Source organism: Acomys russatus, chromosome 27, assembly GCF_903995435.1.
Source record: "Acomys russatus chromosome 27, mAcoRus1.1, whole genome shotgun sequence".
In the NCBI taxonomy this organism is placed as follows: Eukaryota; Metazoa; Chordata; class Mammalia; order Rodentia; family Muridae; genus Acomys; species Acomys russatus.
This window is the reverse complement of record NC_067163.1, coordinates 9,443,455-9,468,096: the sequence shown is the minus strand read 5'-3', so window position 1 is coordinate 9,468,096 and position 24,642 is coordinate 9,443,455.

Sequence of the window (24,642 nt, the reverse complement as noted above, 5' to 3'; positions counted from 1 at the left end):
AAGACTATGGTTGAAGAGAGAAAGAAGAGAAAGCTGGAATGGGACAAGAAAGGGGAAGGAGAAGGAGAATTAATAGTAGCTGGACTCTATAAAGAATGGAGGAGAAATGTAGATGGAAAAGCAGGAGGTGGGTGAAGATAGGAGGCTGCATGGGTGAAAATGAAATGGAGAGCAAATTCAGACTCCAAGTTACAGAATGAGTAACAAATGCTTCTAAAATCAGGCATGTATGGCAAGGTAAAAATGCCATAAAAACTGAACAAAAACCTGCATAGCACCCTCTCATGAGCAATGGGGTGGTAGTGGGCTACTTTAGTGACATGAAAGAGCTATGGAGGTTTACTTTGAGCATGGGAGTCATAGTATCCTCACGTGACCATGAACCCATGCACTTAGCACCATGATCATGCTAAGCTTTGTGTGGATCATTTAGCTAAAGAAATTCACTGACATTTTAAGGTCAGATAGAACAGTCTCAAAACACTAAGGCGCAGATTTGTTGGCAGGAAATGCTTAGTTAATGGTTACATTTTCATGAGTGGAAGGTTAAATATTTTATTAACAGGGAGCAGTCTTGTGCATGGGTGAAAAATAAGTGATTTCCCCCATCAGTTTGCCTGGTGCACACTGTCTCTGTGTCTACTTAAATTATTATGACATGCAAGGATTTCTGAATGAAATGTGAAAGGATTACAAACTGAATGAAGATATCAGCAGGACGTGCATTTCTTATCCACTCGTCCCAAGTACAGGCATCTGCTTGTTTCACCAGAAAAGGTGAACGGTGAATAAACGCAGGAACAGCATGTAACAAGGCAGGTGGAGGAACAGCAGTGTTGGTCCCTATAATTCTAGCCACCTAGGACGCAGAGGAATGAAGAATCGTATGACTTCCAGTGTGGGCTATAGAGTGAGGCCCTGTCTCCAAGAGCCAAAATAAAGAACATAAGTCATTTAAGAAAAATCATAAACTAGTGAGAAACAAAATATCTGTCACTTTGTTTTCCAAAAAAGCTCCAGGTGCCATAATCGAGTCATCCACTCAGGATTCCTTATCTTCTGCCCCGGGTGACCATGGAGCTCTCTACTGGGGCAGTTCACCATTTTTTTAGGCTGTACTTTATTAACTCATCTTAGTCCAGGAGGACTTCGATCACCTAACACTGAGGACTTGTGCCTTAGATGATAGCGCTAACTGTTTCTTCACAGTTTTGGAGGCTGGAAGTTCAAAGCCCAGGTACAAACATTATTGGTGTCTGGTGAGGAACACTGTTCTTGGTTTGCAGACTCTCACCTTCTCACTGTGCCTTCCTATAGAGTAAGAAAGGGTCTGCGGTCTCAGAGATGGGAAGGGGCTGCAGCACTAAGGGTCATTTTTATTTCCCTGTGGCTAAATACCTAAGGCTGGAGCGGGGGACATTCTTAAGGGAAGAAGGGGCTTATATAGGGTCATAATTTCTGAGGGTTTAGTTCATCTTGGTAGTGAAAACATGACAGACCAGAGCTGCCCACTTCACAACAGCCAGGAAGCAGCACCATGCTAGCACAGGAAGGAGGCAGGGTGAGATACATGCAGTTCCCGGACCCACTTCGTCAGACTAGGCCCCACCTCCTACAGCTCATGACCAGCCAACATGCCATCATGCTGTGACTCCATGAAGACATGGAGCCATGGCTTTTGTCAGAGCCTTCAGGATCTAACTGTCTCTTTAATCACCTTCCCAAACACCTCCTGAGGTGGGTTTTTACAAACATTACAGATGCTTCACAGTCCAAAACAAGTTGACAGCCAGGATTAATAATCACAGTCATCAAAATGGGCACATTTACAGGAATTCATCTATTACCAAGTAAATGTTTCTGACAGCATCATCCCAAACATGTGGGAAGGTTAAGAACATGCATGACCACCCATCTGCACCATGCTTGCTTCCTCTATCAACTTCATGTCATCATTTCTTTGTTTCTATGTCACTATTTAGAGCAAGTTTTAAATTACTGGGCTTATTTTTATTTTATGTATTAAGTACCTCACCTAGCAGCAGTTTCTTCACACCATTTCCACGCATACTTGGTTTTATTTGACTCTTGCCCAATCTCTCTGCCATCTCCCTAGTCTCCGCCCTCTTACACATTCTATCCCCAGCACCCCTCCCTTTCCTCTTTCATAGAATACGTGTCATATTTTCCTCCCCACTCCTCTTCGTTAAAGCCTCTTTTATACCCTCTCATGGTTTCCTTTCCAGTTTCCTGTCCTTTATACACAGCACTGTGTGCGTGCATGTGTGTGTGTGGGGGGGTGTACATATACATATGCATATATATTCAGAATAATGTATAGCATTAGAATCAGAAGCTAGGGTCCACATACCAGAGAGAGCATGCAGTACTCATCTTTCTGAATCTGTGTTGGCTCCCTTAATGTATTTTTCAGTTCCATCCATTTTCCTACATAATTTCATTTTTCCTTAGTGATGAATAAATATCCACTGTGTTTATAGGTACCACTGTTCTGGAATCCATTCATATGTTAACAGACATCTAGGTTGATCCCATTTCCTGGCTGTTGTGAATAGAGCAGTAATGAACATAGATATAAGCAAGTAGCCTGTAATAAAATATAGAGTCCTGGACATATATATATAGATATAATATATATATATATATATATATATATATATATATATATATATATATATATAGATATATATATGGTATGTGTCCAGGAGAGAGAGAGAGAGAGAGAGAGAGAGAGAGAGAGAGAGAGAGAGAGAGCTGGGTCATGTGGTAGCTCTCTTTTTGATGTGTGTTGTGAAACTTCCACATTGATTTTCACAATGGCTGCATCAGGTTAGACTCGCAGCATGTGAGTGAACAAAAGGCATTCCTTTCCCCACATCTTCCCCAGCATTTGTTGTAATTTGATTTCATGATGTCTATTCTGAGTGGTATGAGCTGGAATCTTAAATTAATTTTAATTTGCACTTCCCAGATGGCTTGGAAACTTTAAAAGAAAAAATCTTTATTGGTCATTTGTACTTATTTTTTGAGAACTCTATGTTCAGTTCACAAGCTCACTTCTTAACTGGCTATTTGATTTCTTGCTGTGGTTAGTTTTCACAGTTGTTTGTGTATTCTAAGTATTATTTTCTATCAGATATATGCTTTTCAAAGATTTTTCTCCTATTCTATTCTTCATTTAACTGTTTCCCTTGCTGTGCAAAAGCTTTGCAACTTTATGAGGTTGCCATGATAGATAGATGGATAGATAGATGGATGGATAGATAGATGGATGGATAGATAGATAGATAGATGGATAGATAGATGGATGGATAGATAGATGGATGGATGGATGGATGATACATATGGATAGAATATGTATTAACATATAGCATATATGAAATCATTCAATGTTACATATATTACAGTTTATAAAGCATAATGTTAGTACAAATACATGTTTAATGCTAATGTAATTGAAAACCTGATACTATAAATAAGTGGAAAATGCTTTATATAGATAATTCAGACACATTTTGGGAATATAGAAGTGTGTGTGTGTGTGTGTGTGTGTGTGTGTGTGTGTGTGTGTGTGTGTGTACATATATAATTATCCTGTAGTGGTGTATGATAAAGTAGCTTTAAATTGAATATAATATGATCTTTGGGTACAGAACAGACAGTCCCTCTGTTAAGAATTTATACTGCTCTTGCATATGATACAAGTTTAGTTTCTGGCACCCATGTCAGGTGGCTCTTAACTACCTGTGTAGCTCCAATCCCAGAGGCATCAGACTCCTCTGGCTACCACTGGCTCCTGTATTTACATGAACATACCCTACACATACACACACACACACACACACACACAGAGAGAGAGAGAGAGAGAGAGAGAGAGAGAGAGAGAGAGAGAGAGAGACTGGGGGCATACATAATTAAATTAAAAACAAAAATCTAAATCTAAAAATAAAAATCTTAACTATCATAGGTATATTTAAAGTTAGAAAGCATCAAACTTATTCCAAATATGGGGAAGCAGACTCATTACCACAGGAACTACTTGTGAGCAGCCACAGTACTGAATCCTGCTTGCTTTGGCTATACCTTTTAACATCCTACACTTCTATTATGCAGCCATCCAGTTACACAAAAATGGGGTACTTAAGGCAATATTGGATCCAATTGCATGAGGCCAACGCCTCTTATGGAGAGCCACTGTCCTGTTTGATGAAAACAGTCATCTGCATTCACCCATGTCTCACAGGCTTATGTTTCATCGGGGACAGAGTGGAGGGAGTTCTCTTACCCATGAGGAGAAGGGGGTAGCAAGGGTCATGTTTTATATGGTTTGTGTAAAAGCAAACTTCATTACAGAGGTTCAGAGTTCTCGGGGTGACCATATTAATTCACAGCAACTCACTGATCTGTGCTCTCTGGGGTCACACTAGCCTTCTCCAGCCTTTTCATGGTCTCTGTACATAAAGTGAAATGTAGACCAGGACATTTCTCTGGGAGCCAAGCAGCCCCAGGCAACTGTTTTCTGTAATAACCCATTTTCCTTACTTATATTGTCATTATCGCCAGAGCTTAACAAATACCAAGTGGAAGCAGCCAAGAAAAGCATATACACAGGAAACTGCAGGATGCTGTGACTGCATCCTTCCATCACCTTGAGTCCCTCCCCAGTGGACCCTGAGGTGCGCAGAATCCTCCCACTTCACTTTCTGCCTTATTAGATCTTCTTTGTGTAGGGCGTCTTTTTCAGATGTGTGTACCAAGTGGCACCATCCCTGCTTCTTCACAGGAATGAACTGCTCTTCTCCATGACACTTGGGGGCAGAGGTGAGAAGATTCGCTGCATTTAGTTACCAAAGCAAAGGAGAGAGTCAAGGCTGTACACATGGGTATTCACACTCTGTCAGGCACTCATCTTAGGGAAAAGGCAGGCCTCTCATCCCCACTGAGATCAAATAGGCTAGAAGTGGTGAAGCCAAGGTGAGCTTCGTCTTCACCTTTGGAGGAGGCTGAATTTCCATAAAAGTTAGCCCAGAAAGCAAGAATCTACCCTTAAGCAGAGCAAAATGCTTAACTCAATTGTTATTCATAAAATTATATTACCTGGCAAGAAGATACAATTGTATGCTTCTGTACGCTAAGGGCCAAGCGTTGGGCACGATGCCTCAGAACTGGCATATCTTCTTTTTGTTTCTCAATGTGAAGGGAAGGGTGTGTTTTAGGAGGAGAAAACTGAAGGAGCTTTGGATATTCATCATGAAAATGTACAAACAATTTGATATGGATGCACACTTAATCAAAGATTAATGGGATGGGTGTATAAATAAGTAAATAGAACACATGAATAAATAAAACACACTAAATTATAAGAGAATGAAGGAAGAAAAAGTATGAAGCATTAGGTAGCATGAAAACAGCCAAGTGGCAGGTTTTATCCTAATGATATCATCATCATGAACATAGTTACATTAAGTGAGAATTATCTAACTTACTGACTTATTAGTGAGATCATAAGACAGAAAAACAACCCAAAACTCAACTGTATGTTCATGTAGGTTCAGCTAAACTGGGAGAGGAAAAGTTATCCTATGAACATAAGTCAGACAAAGCCAGCAAGTTATTTTAAATTATTGTTAGTATTTCCTAATATAAATTAGATCAATCCCCATACATGTGAAATTAATTCCCCTATATAAATTAAAGGTGCCTAATGTGGGAAATATTTTATTATTTAAGTATACAGTAACAGCAATAGCCCTTAGGCTACTCCCAACGTAAAATACTTGATGATGGAATATTCATAAGATGTGTGACTATTCATATCACACCAAATTTCAAGAGCCTACTTTGAACAGCTGTGAGTTTTTGGTTTATGTAAACACATAACTATTTTAAAAGAAGTTAAGAGGATCATGACTCACACAGTCTCAAGTCAGAGTGGATTCTGGCATGCATTTGTGGATCAGTTGAGAACTCAGATATAATTTCCTGAGGTAGAAAAGCCAGCACAAGTTATGTTGTTAAATGGACAATAAAGTCAATAAATAGCATTAATAATACTAACAGTATTTTGTCTCCTTTCAGTAGAGGAGAAAGCATTTCATGTTCACTTAAATTGTCCTTTGTTATCTTTCAAATAATTTTTTGCCTTGGTTTTGCTTCTTTTGAAGTATCGGAGGCATCTAAAACTTACCTTCCCATCCTAGGTCGGCCCCTTATATTACAGGCACTACCACTCAAACCAACCATCTTTCTGTCTAATCAAGTCAATGCAAAAGACTCTGTCTCACTTTTTAAACTGTACTTAAAAATACCTGACGTCAACTGTGTAAGGCATTTCTGTGTGTGCAGCTGGGTGTCCCTGCGTCTGTTCACAACACTGGGTGATCTTAGTCACTACTTATCTTCAAAATGTACAAAAAAATGCCTTCAGAGTTCACACATGTTATATCATGGGCCAGGGCCCCCTCTCTTTTCATGGATAAACATATGTTTTGTTTATTCTACAATTTCTTTTCCAATCATCTGCTGTTGGACAGTCAGGCCATTTCTGTAACTTGGCTATTGTAAATGAATGCTGCTTCCTTCAAACGTGAGTTTGCTACCCCATTTTAAGAAAAAAAAAATAGGAACGTTTGACTAAACAAACAATGATCATGTAACGTGCCTGGAACTAAATCTCTCAAAGAGAGTGGTATTACTCTACCTGCTCTTCCAGATCTCTCTGATTTGTGAGTTTTATGAGAGTGTCTGTAAAGACGAAGACGTAGCGATCCTGGGGGATTCCTCTCAGCCAGTGACCTCAAAGAATCCATGTTTTAATTGTCCAGATTCCTCACTTTTCCCCTTTTTCCTTCTTTTTACCCTCTCTCCCCTCTCCCGCTCCTTCTCTCCTTCCTCCATCTACTATTCCCTTCATTCTTTCTCCCTCCCTTTCTTTTCTTTCCTCCCTCTCATCCTCCTTCCTTTCCTCCTCCCTTCTTTTTTCAAACTCCCCTTTCTTCTTCCCTCTCACACTTCTTCTTTCCTGTCCTTTTTCTCCTTTTTTCTTTCTTTTCTCGCTCCATCCCTTCCTGTCTTCCCTGCCCTCCCTCCTTCCCTCCATCTGTCTTCCTTCCTTCCTGTAGGTTCAATGACTATTTAAAATTGCTAAATGCTATTGCCTGTTCAGTCATGGGCAACCCCCTCCTGCCACTGCTGCAGCAACTCTTAAAAGTCTGTGTGTGGTTTGCCCCAGGCTTTGATTCCTACAGTGATAACCTCAGTAGAAGAGAGAAAGTGACTGCCTGGGCCCCAGGACATTCCCCAGAGATCCAGTGGTCAGCAACCATGACCGGGGTACCCTCCCCAGAACCTCTGTTCTCTACCACCATGCATGGACCACCTTAGAGTCCTCCTAGCCTGTGTGCAGTCCCTTCTCTGCATCCCATCCAGAATATTTTCCCCACCTCCTTGCTGCCTGGGCTTTCTCTCCTGGCACACAATCCCCATCCCAACCCTGGATGCTCTCACATTTCATTCTCAGCATTGCAGTCTGTCCTGCCATCCTTACAAAGACTACAGCCAGCCCACCCACTTCTCCACTCCAACCTTCCACTGTCCCCCCCCAAGTCACATGGTATAGAGAGTTTAACATGGTGAAGGGACTGCCGAGGTAGCCTCTGGTACCCAGGGGTACTTTGGTGGTGGGGGCTGATCTTCTTCCTCCTCACTTCATGGCACTGGCTTTGGTAAGGAGCCTCCAGCACTCAGGTGCTGTGCTTTGGGTCTCAGTGACTAGCTCTTCGATAATCCTTGGTCCTGCATTCTGAGTAAGAATAGTCACTGTCATTACCACCATGTGACTTTGGAGCTCCTCAACTCTGCCACATTACCTCACCAGGGCCCCTGCTTCATTTGCATCCAGACACCCCCTGGTTTGGCTTAGTTCTCTCTCCCACTTTCACAGTTCACTTAGAGTCCATTCCGAATTACACACCCATTACCTCAGAGACAGTTTATTGTCTCTGTCACTCATGTTTACGTTTCTCAGTGGCTTGTTTATTCACATGTCCCAAACTCCAGAAGAGTGTCTGACACACAAAAATGTGCAGTAAACATTTGCCAAAATTCAATTTGTTAAACAAATTGAATTCCAAGGCTGTTCTCTATTTCCCTTTACCCCCAACACATTTGACAAGAGGGCTGCAAAGTCCTCCTGCTCCTAGGAGTGGGTGGCACAAGGGGACATCACAGATCCCGTCCCAAGAAGCTTGGTTCAACCCAGCTTTGCTTCCAAGGAGATTGGAAGCCTTCAAGTCATCAAAGGCCACATAGGGTCATCTGAACATTTGTATTCTGACCATTTCTTTATAAAGGGCGTATCTTAGCAATGGCCTCCAGACTCTCCTCTTCCCCCTAAGACCCCAAAAATGCAAGACACCATAGACATAGTTTTCTTCTTATTGACCCTTCTCTATTCATCTTCCTGTTAACAGTCTGTCCATGAGCAGCACTTCATGAGAACATAAAGCTCAGGTACTCTCCATGTAAGTATTGTAAACTATCATCTACTTTCCCCCATGTTTATAATCAGAATCAAGACAGCAAGCCAGACACTAAGTAGGCAACAACCTTGGAGAAAGGGCAGTATGGTTTAATATTCCACCCCTCTGTCTCTATCCCTATCTCTCTTTCTTGCTTTAAAGAATTTTTGAAAACATAGTTCCATCACTGTGCTTTTAAACATTAACTATTGTGGTAAATGATGTCTTCAGATATAGATTCCAGTAACTCTGTCACAACTATGCAGCAGCCATGTTGACTTCATGAGGGTGACAGCTGTGCTACGTTTACCTCACAATGTGACGCATGTCAAATTTGGGCCCATTTTTAAGCAACTAGGTTGATAAAATGAGAGCTAACAGAGAATTCACAGGTATGTGTCATAATTCAAAGCCTCAGGACTGCCTGCTACATAGCTGTTGACAGCCACTCAAATGCCCCAGTATTATCACAAGGTTGTGTAGGTTGTCCCATACCCTGGCTTGTCATTCTCTGGTATCCAGGCCTTCCCTGGTGGCTCAGAACTCCCCACTGCCTGTGCCATTCTTGGAAGTATTTAACCTACAAGATGGAGGTGTGTTCACCATCAACCCTAGATATGTGTGTGGTTGTTCTTTCTGCAAGCTAAAATTAGGGTATAGGAAGAGCATGATCTTCGCACAGGTTCAATCTGCATTTTCAGACAGCCCAACATTTAACTAAGGCTACTGAAAGGATGTACTCAAGTCTGAACCAGTTGTTGTTGGGAAATTTCCATAAGTATAGGCCTCACTTTAAGTGGGGAGAAAGTTTGCTAACAAATCATAAGGGCTTCAGGAAGCCGAGCTCCTTTGACTCTTCATTAGCATTGACTTACATATATATTTAAATCTAATAAAGGAGGCACCTCACTTGTTTGACTCCAAAAGCTGCTTAGGGATTTCCACAACTCTAACAATTACCCAAGTATTGTTTCAGAAATGAGTCCCTAGATCTGTACTTTGAGACTTAGGTTTCCTCTCCAGGGGTCAGTTCAAAATTATTGAGATTAACTATTAACTATTCCTTTAAATAATTTAACTTTATGCTCTGTAGCAGGTAGACCAAAATTTTAACTAGAGGAGCTTTCCCTTTCTTAAAGGAATGTAAGGTAACATTTTTCAGACCATGTGCCTCTCCCTTTTAAATCAGTGGTCACTCATAAAGGTTAGAGCCCAAAGCCCAAAGGGGTTAGTCTACTCTGCCCCCACACGTAGCTCTCCGGGTCAGAAAGTTAAGAAGTAGTACATGCTGTGACTCGACAGTACTCAACTTACGATAACTGGCTCCTCCATGGTTTCCATCAGGGATGCTGTATTGAACCAAATCATGTGATGCAGAATGTCTCACCAGACCCCCAAACTAATAAAAGTCTGATATGTCCATCTTTCCCATTTCACTCTTACCAAAGCACCTCTCTGTGTTTTAAAGCAAACCCTTTCCTTCCCTTGAAGACAGTGGGTCATGAGGCTTTGGGCAAACCTCTAACTCCAAAAAATATTTATATTACAATTCATTACAATAGTAAAATGATAGTTAATTTTGTTGACATGACACAAGCAGGAGTCATTTGAGAAGAGGGAACACCAATTAAGGAAACGCCCCCACCAAATTGCGGTGGGATAAACCTATTTTCTTGGTTAATGCTTTATGTAGAAAGTTCCAGGCCATTGTAGAAGTTTCTACCCCTGAGCAGGTGGTCCTGAAATGTGTCAGAAAACAAACTGAGCAGGCAATGGAGAACAAGCCAGTAAGCAGTATCCTTCTGTAGTCTCTATTTTAGCTTCTCCTCCAGGTTCCTGCCCTGAGATTCTTCCCTAAACTCTCTCCATGTTAGTGTCCCCTGGGAATTACAAGCTAAAATAAGCCCTGTTTTTCTTTTGGTCATGGTGTTTTATTCCAGCAAAGACACCCTAACTAAGACAGCCCCATCACACTTAGTCTCTGCCCACATACCAGACAATTGTCTGCCCAGTATTCTCCTCCCTACCATAAGGCTTAATTACAGTTTAAAGGTCCTTTCTCTTAACTGAATCTCTGAAGAGAATGGTGTGTCAGCTTCCTTTCCTGGACCAAAAAAAAGTTGTGCTTATTTTTTTATTATTTTTATTATTATATTTAACAATGCTTGAAGAAATAAATACACAGAAGATGAAATTTTCTAGTATATCTAGAAATGACTTTAATAAAAACTCAGTCCGATCTTGCTTCTGTAAAATGTCCAATCATTCATATAGTGACCACTCTATTGTACACTTGAGTGCAATTGCACACAGCTAAATCTTTCTCCGATGTTCAAGTCACTTAGAAAAATTTAAAACTCCTGAGTATTATCATTTAACCTTAATACAGAACTTCCAATATGTTGCCAATTTGTGTGTGTGTGGTTTGCAGCTAAATGACTGTATCATTTAAGTTTAAAATACACATGCCAAATGTACCACTTTTTTTTTTCTACCTAGAATCTGGCACAAGTATTTAGAATTAGAGATGAGAGGAATGACTGTTTATTCATTTATGAAGTGGCTATTAACGAAGAAATGCTACTTTTGAAACAGAAATGCTGCTGGTGGGGAAATTGCTCTCCCGAGCTCCATTCCAAGTCCTTTGCCTCAGCAGCAACAATCCATACTTCTTTGCATTAAGCTAACAAAAGAGGCATCACCTGCTCATTTTCAGAACGGCTCTGGACTGAGCAAGAGGCTTGGGATTCAACGTGAGCTTCCAGCACACGACGGCATCAGTCTCAACGCCTTCTCTACTCCTTACACCCTTTCCTACCTTGCTTTCCTCGTCTGTCAAGGTGCTAGTTAAACCTATAACTAGGAAAAACTGTAGGATGTGCGACAATGTCCTGTAACTAACTGCCAACGACACGGAAGTAGCTCTCATTTCAGTGTGATGAACTCCATGTCAGTATTACTGATACTCTGTAATCAGTTTTATTATTGAATTTCTACTATTCTTATCAACCACTGTATTTCCACTTGAAACTCTACATGTTCCTTATATCTTCAGATGAGAAACCACTCCCATTTAAGTTCATGTGTTTGAGCTGCCTTTTTGAAAACCAAAGGGAGCCACCCTGTTACCTATGATGATGCTTGGCACAGACTGGCAGAGCGCTGCCTGGCCTGGCCTCCTTCTGGGAGGAGGGAATTCTGCCTGGACTGGCTATGACCAAAAGACCCATTTTTTTTTACATGCTGGTGTGGGTATAGAGATGTAGGAACCTTTCACACCATTAGCGGGAATGTAAGCTGGCACAACAACTGCAAAAATCAATATAGGGGCTACTTAGAGATCACTGTAGAGTCTAGTGACCCACTCCTGGGAATACATTTGTAGGAAACAGAATGATGTCTTTCCCAATGCTGGTAGTTTTCATCAGTATAAAAACTCACAGATGGAGAGAGATAAGGTGCTCCAAGCTCACATTCAGAGAAGCCTGCCCCAACAGTGGGATCAGAACAGGTTTGTGAAGTCCTCACAAGTTTGTACGGATGCAATTATTGATGGCAACCAAGTAATTCCCAATGATTCCTTGGGAGGTCCATGAGGCATGACTTCATGGCAAGTATACTGTCCAGAGAGAGGCACAGTCTCCTCACATGGGCAAGACAACAGCTGCTGAAATCACTTGTAGGCGGTGAGGGAAGACAGTGTCTGTGGGCAAGATAACAGAAAACCTACCTGTGGAAGACACTGATGCCCCATGAGCCTGGTCCTCCTTCCTTTGGGTGTCATGACAACACTTCCCCTAGAGCCCTGCTGCTGACCCTGGTGAGTATTGGTCTTCAACAACTTAAGGCCAGTGATATGTGCTTGCAAACTTGCAAAGCTTCCATTTCTGCAGCTAGAGTCACCAGAATTTTTTTTTTTTTTATGGTGGAGGCCAAAAGAGAAAGTGAGTGGCAGGTGTCACAGGTAAAAAAAAAGAAGCCAGAAATTAGATAAGAAAGGGTAGCTAACTAGCTTATGAGTGCCATTTTCCTGGCAATTCTCGTGCAGATCTTAGGTCCTGTGTTGGGGAGGTCATCCCTTGCGTGCATCCTCACTGGGGTTCTGAAAGAGTTAGCCCCTGCATGACCACCTGTCTGCCTTGACTCCTGATCGCCACTCAGAACCATGCAACAGTCTTCTCTGAATCCCGAGGTCCTGCCAGGAGCCTCTAGCCTGAGTCGGTGACACAGTTGCGTGGACAGAGAACACTCTATTGCAGAGCCCTGTTCACCACCCCCTTTGTATTCTCTCCTGTGAAGCCGCATTTTAATTTGTTTTGTGTCCTGCTCTTCCAACTTCCCATTTCTGTAAAAATTCATGAACGTTCCTCTTCATCTTAAATTCAATCATCAGAATCAACGTGAACAAATTGAAGCAGAAAGCAGACCACACAGGAAGGTAGCTGCAGACATTGGGAGCTCAGGTTGGGTTGGGTTTGGAACTGGGCAAGCCAACTTTTCTGTGCATATTTGACCACAAAATCCAAAGAGCAAACAAAACAACAGTTTCGCTCCTCAGACTTTTGAGATGTGTCAGCAGAATTTCCTGACAGGCATGAGGGTTTATGAATACCAAACAGCTTTTCATCAAGGTGTTGAGTGTTTCCATGGCTTCTGTATTTCATGGCTCTGCTGGATAATTTAGTATGGCCTTTGCAGGATGTGTTGAAAATAAACAAAAAGAAAAAATTTTTTACTGATATGGGAGGTTGCTTTAAGTATGAAAATATTAAATAAAGAATGAAAACCAGTGCTCAGAAGGATGAAGTAAACATTCTGCAAAAAGGATTTCTCAGGCAGCTGCCAGGAACTCAGAGGTTCTTTTGTTCCAGGTTTGAAAATCCATTTTTAGTTTTTCTATGCACACACACACAAACACACAAACACACACACCACCACCACCACATGTTCCTAGAAATTAAGTTTGAATTAGCAAAGAGAAAACTGACAGAATCATTTGGGGCTTTTCCAGATCATTCCAGAAGTTGGGGGAGGCAGATTGAAGGATGAGTTGTGTGAATGGATGGTAGACAAGGAGGAGTCTCTCTTCAATTTCTTTCATTTTTCTCTGCTTTTACATCTTCCCTCACTTTTGACAAATTTCTCTTTGACAGTATATGTTTTATAGAATTAAATTTCACTGCAATAATAAGCAGCTTTTGGGGGGGGGGGGGCTTTTGCACATGGTATCTTATGAAAGGGCATCTTCTTTGCCCTGTTTCCAACACATTTGGTTCTGGTCACCTGACTTCTATCAGCATCAATACCAATACCTCCCACATCATAATTAAACATGATCACTTATCTGCTTGTTTCAGTTTGCATAGTTTAGAGTCCCTGTTTCTATTCATCTGTTCAACTTGCTTGATGCATGCACTCAGTGATAACACTGTGTGACAGCATGGGTTGCGGCTTTGTTTATTGCGGGTGATAGGGATGGAACCGAATTTGCTTATGTTAGGCAAGGTGCTCCACTGAGCTATCCTCCCTTAGCTCTGGAGTTCTGAGCCGATCAAAGTCATGTTATACACATGTGAATATACATGAAAGCTAATTAGAATGATTGCATAGGTCTTTCAGTATGCGTGTCACTAAAAAGTTAGAAGTACAGAAACTTAGTTTTAGCTCTCTCTCTCTCTCTCTCTCTCTCTCTCTCTCTCTCTCTCTCTCTCTCTCTCCCTCTCTCTCATCTTAATCCTACATAACTTTCCTGAAACACTGAACATCTATATTTGCAACCATGGTTCAGCTTTTGCTTTTGCAAGGCTTATGTGCTAAGGAGTCTATTTCCAAAACTATTACCAGTCTCCTGGAAGCTCAGGTTCCTCATTAGGTTGGCATCACTGACTCCCAACTGTCACCTGCTGGATGACAGTGGTCCTTCATGTGGCCCTTAGCTTCCCTGGGTATCACAGTGGAACCCAGGAAAGAAGGCACCACACACGCAGAGATTCCTGCGTTGCCCACAACTGTATCACTGCTTATTCTGAAATTTTTTACTGATTACCATATCATGACTCCACATATCATCATTTCCTGTGACTGTGGGTAGCATCTTCTCTATCCTGGGTTTTCATGTCAGCTTGGGACATTTCATTGTGTATTGATTTTTTATTGTTTGGGTTTTTTCATCTACACTGTGGATACACACACACAGACATGAGTGGGGTATACATAGCACGATGGTGGGTTCTTTTTATAAACTCCTGTATGAGTAGCTCATCCCTGAGATATAAGTAGTTCGTATATACCTTGGGTCTAAGCAATTTACACATAATATGGATACAGGTTGTTTAATATACACCTTAGATGTGAGGTTTTGACATTGTATTAGGTATCACGTTCTTCCTAATAAAACAGTTCATCACCCAGGAAAACCACTTAAAACAGAAAACAAACATCACAAAATGGCTTCAGGAAACCCCTGAAACTGATCAGATTCTCTAGGTCTTTCCTTCCCAGAAAAGAGTAAAGACTTTGGATGGTCATTCTCAGATGAGATAAGCTACAAAGTTTCTAGCTACTTTGAAGAAGCTAACAGCATCAGGGCTGTATTGAAGAGACTTGGCAAGCCAAACTACCTAAAAAGATACTTTCTATCTTACTGAGCTGCCTGCAAGATGTGCAGTGTGCTCCAGGTTCCCAGTTTTTGTGGGCTCATGCTGGGGTAAGCTTCAGTGATGCAGCTATCCCTGAGGCACTTCTGCCCTTTTAAGTAACCCCTTCACCCCCAATAAAACTCCTAAGTTAACCAAGTAGAACTTTGATGGTATCCATATTTTGGCCCATCCTGAGATCCCTTTCTGGAGCAAATAGACAGGTATATTGCATGCCAGGGAAAGTCTGTCAAATAATATATAGATTTAGATGGCTTATACTCACCTTAGCCATCTATGGCTTAGCTACTCCGTGCATGAAGGTTGTTTGTGTATATCTTATATATATAAGGTTTGTATAGACTGTAGATGTAGGCGGCATCTAGATACCTCAGATGTGTAAGGTTTACACATACCTCTGTTGAATGTGATATATTTAAGTACCTGAGGCTTATGGGCTCTGTAAAGTTCCATCGCACCCAAGAATATTTGCACATGTTCCTTAAAATTGCTTTTCTGTTCTCCTTTTTCTCCTTTGTTTCAGGGACAATAATGGCCCAGGTAAAAGGTCATTGGCAGCTATTCCCTCAGCTCTACAAGAAGCTGATTATTTTTATTTCACTCTTTTCTGTTTGTGTTTTATTTTACATAGTTTTCTTATTGATGTTAAGATATGACTTTTTATGCAAAGTCTAGTTTGATGTATTTACCCATGTAAATGCCCTATGCTCTCAGACAAGTAACTCTCATCGTAGCTCAATCTTGGCACTGCTCTGTATCTAAAGAAGACTTCTGCATTAGCCAATGATGCCTCTTTCTCAACCACTTGCCATTGCCAGGCCCTAAGCTAAATCAGATCCCACAGAGAATAAGGAATACACTCTTACTCTGAGCTCACTCCTTTCACCCAGCACACTGCTTTCCATGTTTACCCATGGTATAGCATGGGTTGGTAGCTCTGGTCACCACTAAAATTGTCTCCATCTTTGAACTATGAGGAATGACAGTGCTGTTAACACTGGAATATAAACTTTTGTCTATACGCATATGCCTTTCTCTGGACTGTATATGTACAGCTGAGAGGACCAAACCTACATCGTTTTATAGTTAGCCCCCGTGTTCTTGAAATTTTACCCCCTTAGTGACCTATGTTCCCTTAGATCCAGAGAAAAACAACAAGTTTACACAAATTGCAGCTGCCAACCAATCAGGTCAATAGATTACAATACTTAGTTTAGGTAAAAATTTCCCCTTGACGCTTAGCCTAGAGGCACCTTCCAATGAGCTTAAACATTTCTTTGTACCCTTTAAGCCATCCTCTCTATTTGCTGGAATACTGATGGTCTGAGCTCTGAGCTTATTAAATAAAGTGACCCTGTGCAGTTTATATTGGATTCGATTCCTGGTGGTTCTTGGAGGTCTTGAGATCCAGGTATTACACAACAAAACTGAGGGGTTTTCTGTTTAGCATTTTCAGCATATGTTGATTGGTTCCAAAGATCTTGTCCTGGCCTTCATGATTTCTCCAGGATTTGTCATTTCTGTCTTATCTTATGCACATTTCTGGTTATTAAAATTGTCAAAAAAATAAAAGGTTATGCTTGTGTTTTCTCTATATTCCACAGTTTCAGCACCTCAAGTGAGTTTTACAGAGGGTGTTGGGTCACATTCAACCTCCCATGGTAGTTGCTCCAGCAGCAGGGAGTTTGACTTTTCCCACAACATTGAATTTGTATCCATTTCAAAAGTGAACTGACTTGAGCATAGGAGTCTGTTTACAACGTCTTGAAATTGAGTTGGGTATTTAGCTCCATTTGGGATGATTTACTCCCTTGACACACTACATGTTCTTGTCCGAGTCCGTGGTTGTTCTTCAGTCTGTCCATAAGTCATCAGATTTCCTCCAACAGTGAGCAAACTTTCTGCTTCTTTTGTTAAAGTTATCACCAAGCATTTTCTCATTTTTGGTGATAGCGTGAATATAGCTGTTCTCAATGTCATTATCAGTTCCCAACATAAAAAGACTAGTTTTTGCTAGTTGATTGCCAAGCTTTCTAACTCTTCAAGCATTTTAGGATTTTATTCATACAAGACAATGTTGTTTTTATACAGAAATAACTTTTCTTCTTCCTTTATTTTCAAAATTATTTTCCGTATACTTATTTATCTCTGTGTGTATGGGCATGTCATGTCATGCTGTGTGTGTGTGTGTGTGTGTGTGTGAGAGAGAGAGAGAGAGAGAGAGAGAGAGAGAGAGAGAGAGAGAGAGAGAGAGAGAGAGAGAGAGAGAGAGAGCAACTTGCATAAATAAGCCTTCACTTGTTCCTTTCTCATCTGGTCATTTCTTATTTCTTCTTTCTCTCCAGTTGTCCCAGAAGGAAGATTTAGCACAATGCTAAACAACCATGAGAAGAAAGAAGCCTTCGTCTTTCTTCTGATCTCTTGTGGGAATTCCTAGTCTTCCACATCTGGGGAAGAGAGAGGTGCGAGCAGTGGTATTTTCAAGGATGGTCTTTATTGTGCTAAAGAAAACATGTTGCACTGCTAATTCTTTGAGCATTTTCATCATTTAAAAATGTTAGAATGATGCTTTGTTTCCTTTCTATCCATTGAGTAGAGCACACAGTCCTGGCCTTCTCCTGTTAGTGTTCAATTTTATTCCCATTCTATTACTATAATGTTAACACAGTGTGTTACATCAATGGCCTTTCAGCTGTAACATCAACCCTCCATTCTTGTGACACTGTACCTTTACCATATTATAATTCTCCCTGTATTATGCCAGGTTGTACTTAACGGATGTCTGTTGACAATGTCTCTGTGGTCCAGCACATGGGTCTGTGTGTATCTGTCCTGTGATGCCACCATCTGGTTTTGATGTTATGGCCATTCTGGTCATACAGAACTCATTATTAGGAAGAAGACCTTCCCATTTATGGAAAGACTTTGTGAAATATCAAAATCTGTCTTCTTGATGAATGCAGACAAGACATCCATGCACATGAAATAAAAATAAAAATTATTTTTAAAGTGTATTGAAAATAAAAATCTCCATATCATTTCAGTCAAAAGGCAAGTGTTGTCTCCCACTCAAGTACTAACCAGGTCTAACCCTGCTTAGCCTCTGAGATCAGACATTAGGCATGCTCAAGGTGGTAACTTATACTTCTCAGATCTGTGTGATAGCTTTGATTGCAAGACCTGGCTACACCAGACAGTCTAGCAAGAACAAGCCAACCTCTGCCAAGTCTGCAGCTACACCTCACTTTTCTTAGAGGCACTAGGATTTCTGCTGAGAAAGGCAGACTCAGACAGGCCTACCTTGCTGACAGGCTTCATGCTGGGGAAGACAAACTCACAGAACAGGTGTCAGGGTGATAACAAACTCAAGCTACCTTGCTGGTGTGAAATTTACCTTTCACTGTTACTTTTACTTTTTGCTATTCCTTTCCTTGAAAAACTTGCTTTTCAATGACCGCTCTCAGTAATCAAGTACCCATGTCTTCTGATAAATGCCTGGATGTTTCTAGATGAAGGAGAAAAGTTTAAAGTTTGAGTAAGTTGGGAAGGTCTAAGAATATGATTTAAGGACAATGAAAACAAGCTGTAAAGGTCCATCCGAGGAAGTGATTTAAGGTATGTAAAAATAAGATTTAAAAAGGAGACACATGATGCTAAGCCTCCCATGTCCACTAATCAGTGAATTTCTGATAAATATCAATTTAGTCTCGGTAAAGAACTGGTTACTCTCATCACTGTCACAGGCTCACAGACAATTTAAGTTTCTTAAGGTTGTTTGGTAAATACAGACTTGAGAGAGTTTCTCATTGTGCTGACAACATCCTGTTGGTCTAGCCCACACACCCAGCCGTGCTTCTATCACATTGACAACCCTTCTAGATTGGCCTAGTTCTGGCTCAAAGGCTTGGGTCTCCTCCAGCTGTTTACAGACAGTCCTTAACTGTTTTTTTTTTTTTTTCTACAATGAGAAGTTCAGTGCAGATTACAGACAATGGGCATGCTAACATAGCTAAGACTTTTATCTCTTTTCGTAAACTTTACAAATTCATGTAAATTTCAGGGAGTTACAACTTGGATCCATCTGAAACAGGCCAAACGGACTCCAGGATCCTTTGCCACATAAATCCTCCTGTCAGTTAACTGCTTAGTCTTTCCGGTCTACACCCTACTCCTGATGGTGGGCTCTTTCCTTCCCCTGGTCTTGGGAGTACTTTCCACCCCCTATTCCCACCCACAAAAACCACAGGACAGGCCCAGAAACTTCAAATGCACACAGAATATAAAGACTTCCCCTAAGCTCCCTAACTTTGTATTCTGTCCCTAGTCTGCGTCTATCCCAGTAGATTTCCACTCAGTTGACAGACACCATCCAGGAATCAACTGCAGCCCTGCAGCTGCTCCAAAGTGGCCCCCATCTCATTAGCCCAAGGTGGTTGCTGAACCTGCACAGTGAACAAGATGCGTCTTACCATTGGCAAAATCTCCTCCCCTCCCTACCCAGCTTTACCCTTATTCCAGCCTTCCTAGACCACTGTAATAACAATCCCCAGCCTTGAAGCCGTTACAAAGAAGACAGCACCATCCCTCCTCATCAACAAAAGGCCGGTATGTTAGTTATTGGGCTGTGCAAGTATCCAGAAATGAGCTCAAGCAGGACTATAAGAGATTTTCTAGTGGCTAGATAAAAGCTAACATTCCTCAGGGACTTTTGAAGCTGGCTCCTGTCTACCAAAGGAGCTATTTCCCTTACCTCTGGCAGTAGGGATATATGGCCACCTGTGTCACCTATCAGCATATCAAAGCTCATGCTGGCCTCCAGGCTCCCTCAGGATCACAAGTACCTGTTATACATTTCTAAGTCCATGCTAGCATCCTAGCTCTTCTCACCATCTTACCCTAAACTCCCTCAAGCTCCTGTACTTCCCTCCCCAAAGCTACTAATCCTGCTTATAATACAGCTATTCTCACTATTCTCTCCATATCCATCTATATGTCTATCTGTCTGTCTATTTATCATCTATCTGTATCTCTTCCTATCACCTAGCTTTTTTTGTTCTCTCACTATTCTTTCCTCTCTTGCAGATAGCCCTGGCTATGTCCAATCTGTTGGCCACATTTAGTCCACATTTTTCTCTCTCTGTTCTGGACTCTTCCAAATGCCTCTGCCTGCTCTCTCATCTCTACAAAAGCAAAGCAAAACAAAACAAAACAAACAAACAAAAAAAACAAACAAAAACAACCTTAACCATAAAAAAAGTCAAGTGTTGTCAACCTCGATTACAAAATCTTATTTAACAATACACTGTCTGTAAGAAAATAACTTCAAATGTAATTACATAGGCATTTGCAAATAAGAGGGTAGGATAAGGTATGTAAGTATCAAGTCTAAAAAGCAAGCATGGCTGCATTAGCATCAATCACACTGCAGAACAAGTTGGGCTCTATATACAAAGGACAAAGAAAAATAATTATAGTGAGAAAAAATCTAGCCAGAAGCCATAGCTATTTTAAACAGCAACACAACAAACAGAGCTACCAATATTTGAAGCAAAGTATGGAAGCTTAAAAAAGAGAAAATGTAGAAATGCAAAGTTACAACGGGAGACTTCAACAGCCTTCAAAAGGGATATAAAAGTTGACATAAAATTTACAAAAATATAGAACAACCAAACAGCAATGAACACAATCCAATATTTTTTTTTAGTTTTTTTAAGTGTGTGTGTGTGTGTGTGTGTGTGTGTGTGTGTGTGAATATTTTGTCTGCATTATGTATGTGGTCCATGTGTGTGCAAAGCCCACAAAAGGCAACAGATAGCACTGAATCCCCGGAAACTGAAAATGGGTGTGAGCCAAACACAAGCCCTCTGCAAGAGCAGCCAGTGCTCTTAACAGCCAAGCCTTCTCCCCAAACCCAAACTTAATAACTTAATAACTCCCAGGAAGAGACTTGATACCCTATGAGCATATACAGGGGGAGGAAGTCCCCCTCAGGCACAGTCATAGGGGAGGAGAGTAAGGGGGAAATGGGAAGGATGGAAGAATGGGAAGATACAAGGGATGGGATAACCATTGAGATGTAACAAGAATAAATTAATAAAAAAAATTATTTTGAAAAAAAAAATAACTCCCAGGAAATAGAATCCAAGATCTGAAGAGGTCAACAGTGGAAGAAAGGGAAAGAAAGAAAGGAAGAAAGAAAGAAAGAAAGAAAGAAAGAAAGAAAGAAGTTTTGTTTGTTTATACAGTAAAATTACTTTGAAGCTGGAGAGACCCACTCCATTATCTAGCAAAACAACCTTTTGTTAGTAAGTCTGCATTCAATATTTTGATTCTAAGTCTTATGCTAATTTACTAAAAGTTAACTGTTGGAGATGGATTGTGAATCCAAGCATCAAACACACAACCAAGCTTCTGGAAGGAAAACACACACACACACGCACACACACACACGTACACACACGCACACACACACCTGATAATGTACTGCAGCTAGCAGAAACTAAGCCGTGTGCCTAGTAATAGGGCGTGGAATGACTGGAGACTTCGGTCAGTGCTGTTAGCAGCGGGGCAATCCTACAAAACCTATACAGAAACCTCTAGGAATTTCTCATCAATTTAAAGTAAACACTTGCCTTTGGAATAAGCAATGTTTTTCCTTGGTTTGTTAAATAAGAAAAAGTGAGCAAACATGTCCACAAAAACTCTTGTCCAAGAAGATTTGTTGCTGCTTTATTAAGAAAACCCAGACATAAACCATCTGAGTCACTGGGAGCTTGAGGGGACACTGTGGGACATTCATTGGAACTGTCTGCGATGGGAAGTCCATGCTAATGGCACAAGAACTACCTAGCAATCCTTTAGGTAGAGAGTCCCACGCCTGGAAAAGTTCTCTAGGATGAGTGGCATTGAATAGCAGGTGCCTGGGACAAGTGTGGGACCGGCATTGAAGGAACACCAGACAGCTGTCTGCAGCTTCCCTCTTGTGGGCAGTGGAGTGGCCTCAAGTCACTTGTCAGAAATGTGAGCACTGAAGGTCTTTTCATTGGGTTGAGTTTTAATTCTACTCAACTGGAAAAAACAAATCACAGTCTGAGGTCTGGCAGGGCGCAGGTCAGAGATTGGGGGAAATGGGTAATTGAACGTCATTGTAGCCTTTTTTGTTGTTGTTGTTTCATTTTGAATAGTTTCGTGGTTAAGGTGAACCTGTGAAGTATCAGCCACAAACAGAAGAAAGAAAGCAAGACCAAAACTAAAGAAGACACTTGAGATTTCACTGCAGACCCACGCATGACTTTGAGTTTCAGTTATGCCTTAGGAAATAAGACTGAAGAGACTTGCTATAGTTAACAGCACAGACACACACCAGCAGACAGACTCTAAATCTAGCACAGGAACAAAACCATGCACAGAAAATTTCACATTAAAAATCAGAGAATATCAATATTAATAAGGTTAGGTGTGGAGAGAATATGAAATTAAAGACATTGGTCAAGGCTTTCAATCGTGCCATTGATGTCTTTGACAAATATGTTACGAATATTAATTTTGAATTTTTTTTCCTTGAACCATTACAGACTCAACGACTGTGTCTTTCTTGACTGTCACACAGACTGAATCTAACTGCTGAGCTACAAGTTCCTAGACCAGGGCTAATACTGTCACCTTCAGCCTCCTTGGCCTCTCTACAGGAAGAGCAGGGGCGTGGCCTACAGCACCCCTATGATAAATGGAGAACGGCTCCACTAAAGAGCATGAAGCCTTTGAATTTGCCTGAGCCATCACTTTCTTTACCACTAACAGTGAATCTTCTGTCACAGGAGAATAGAGACTTGAAAAATTGTTTTATAACACATTCTGTTTCTTTCAAAATTCCCTCATGAAACGTTTAAGTTTTTGAAGCTTTCTCCAGAAATTATTTAGAAAAAGAAAATAAAGAACTAAAGGAAAAGAAGAGAGCACATATCTTGCCATCTAAGTCAGTCATCAGAGCCTTATACCAGCCTCCATTGTGTGTGCCTTCCAAACACTCAGGAGAGTCCTGTCCAAGACAGGACAAAACTGCAGGGGTGGGGCATCGTGGATGAAGATCCCTCAGGGATGCCTAGTATGAAGGCTGTGGTGAGCTAAGCCACACATTAATGGCAGTGAGTGGCTGCCCTTTCTCTCTTTTTCTCTCTGTCACTCTAATACCCTCTTGATGTCACTGGATTCTGTAGAATCTGAGACCTTTGTGCATTAATACAGGAAGTGGCAGCTTAAGGATATGGTGCATACCTCCCAGAGGGAGTGACTGGTTGGCATGGTGCCCTTTCCCATTAGCCAGAGGAGACACAGAAATGAGAATTCTTAGGTGGTCAGAGGGACAGTGCAGCCTGTGGGGAGGAATGTACCATGCCTCCCTGCTTGCCCTTGAGCTGCCATGTCTGGACTCCACACTGTCCCTGTGACATCATCAAGACGTGAGCCTGCTGGTCCTTGCTCAAGAGAGAAGTGGGAAAAACACACTGTACTGGCCAATTTTGTGTAAACTTCACACAAGTTGGAGTCATCTGAGAGAAAGAAACCTCATTCAAGAAAATACCTCCATAAGATCAGGCTGTGGGCAAGCCTGTAGGGCAATTTCTTAATTAGTGATTGATGGGGGAGGGCCCAGGCCATTATAAGTGGTGTCACTCCAGCCTGGAAGGTTCTAGGTTTTATAAGAAATCAGGCTGAGTAAGCCTTAAGGAGCAAGCCAGTAAGCAGCACCCCTCCATAGCCTTTGCGTCAGTTCCTGCCTCCAGGTTCCTGCCCTGATTGGGTTACCGTCCTGACCTTCTTCAATGATGGACAGTGATGTGGAAGTGTAATAAACCCTTTCCTCTCTGACTTGCTTTTTGGCCATGGTGCTTCATCACAGCAATAGAAACCCTAAGACATCTTCTGAGGCTACGGTTTGTTGGGTATTTATACGAACATCTGTATCATCACTGCTTTCCTGTGCATCTGTCCCATACATCACACCAGCTTGTTTCCAAGCACATCTCTCCCTCAGTCCAGGTCCAGCCAGATTTGTATCATGGATTAAAATAACAGTCCCTGATAAATATAAGCCAGAGTCATAGTCCTATGTCTAGTGACTGAGAAAATTAGTAGCACATATGTGTATGCCAAGTGCAAGATTACTTCCCCTGTCCTCAGAACGGGGCTGCAGATGCCAGGGCATCAGAGTGCAACCACCAAACACACCGGTGTATAAGATATGGGTGTTTCCTGTCTAGTGTGTGCATGCTTGCTTATGCCAAGTGTGTATGTGTGTAGTGTGGTAGGAACATGTATGGGTGGGAATGTATGTGAGATGATGGAAAGGAGGGAGCAATAGAAGTGGGACCCAGAAGCTCCAGGAGCCGCTGCAATCTGACTCCTGCTGTGGCCTTTCTACCAGCAACACAGTCTGTTGTGAGACA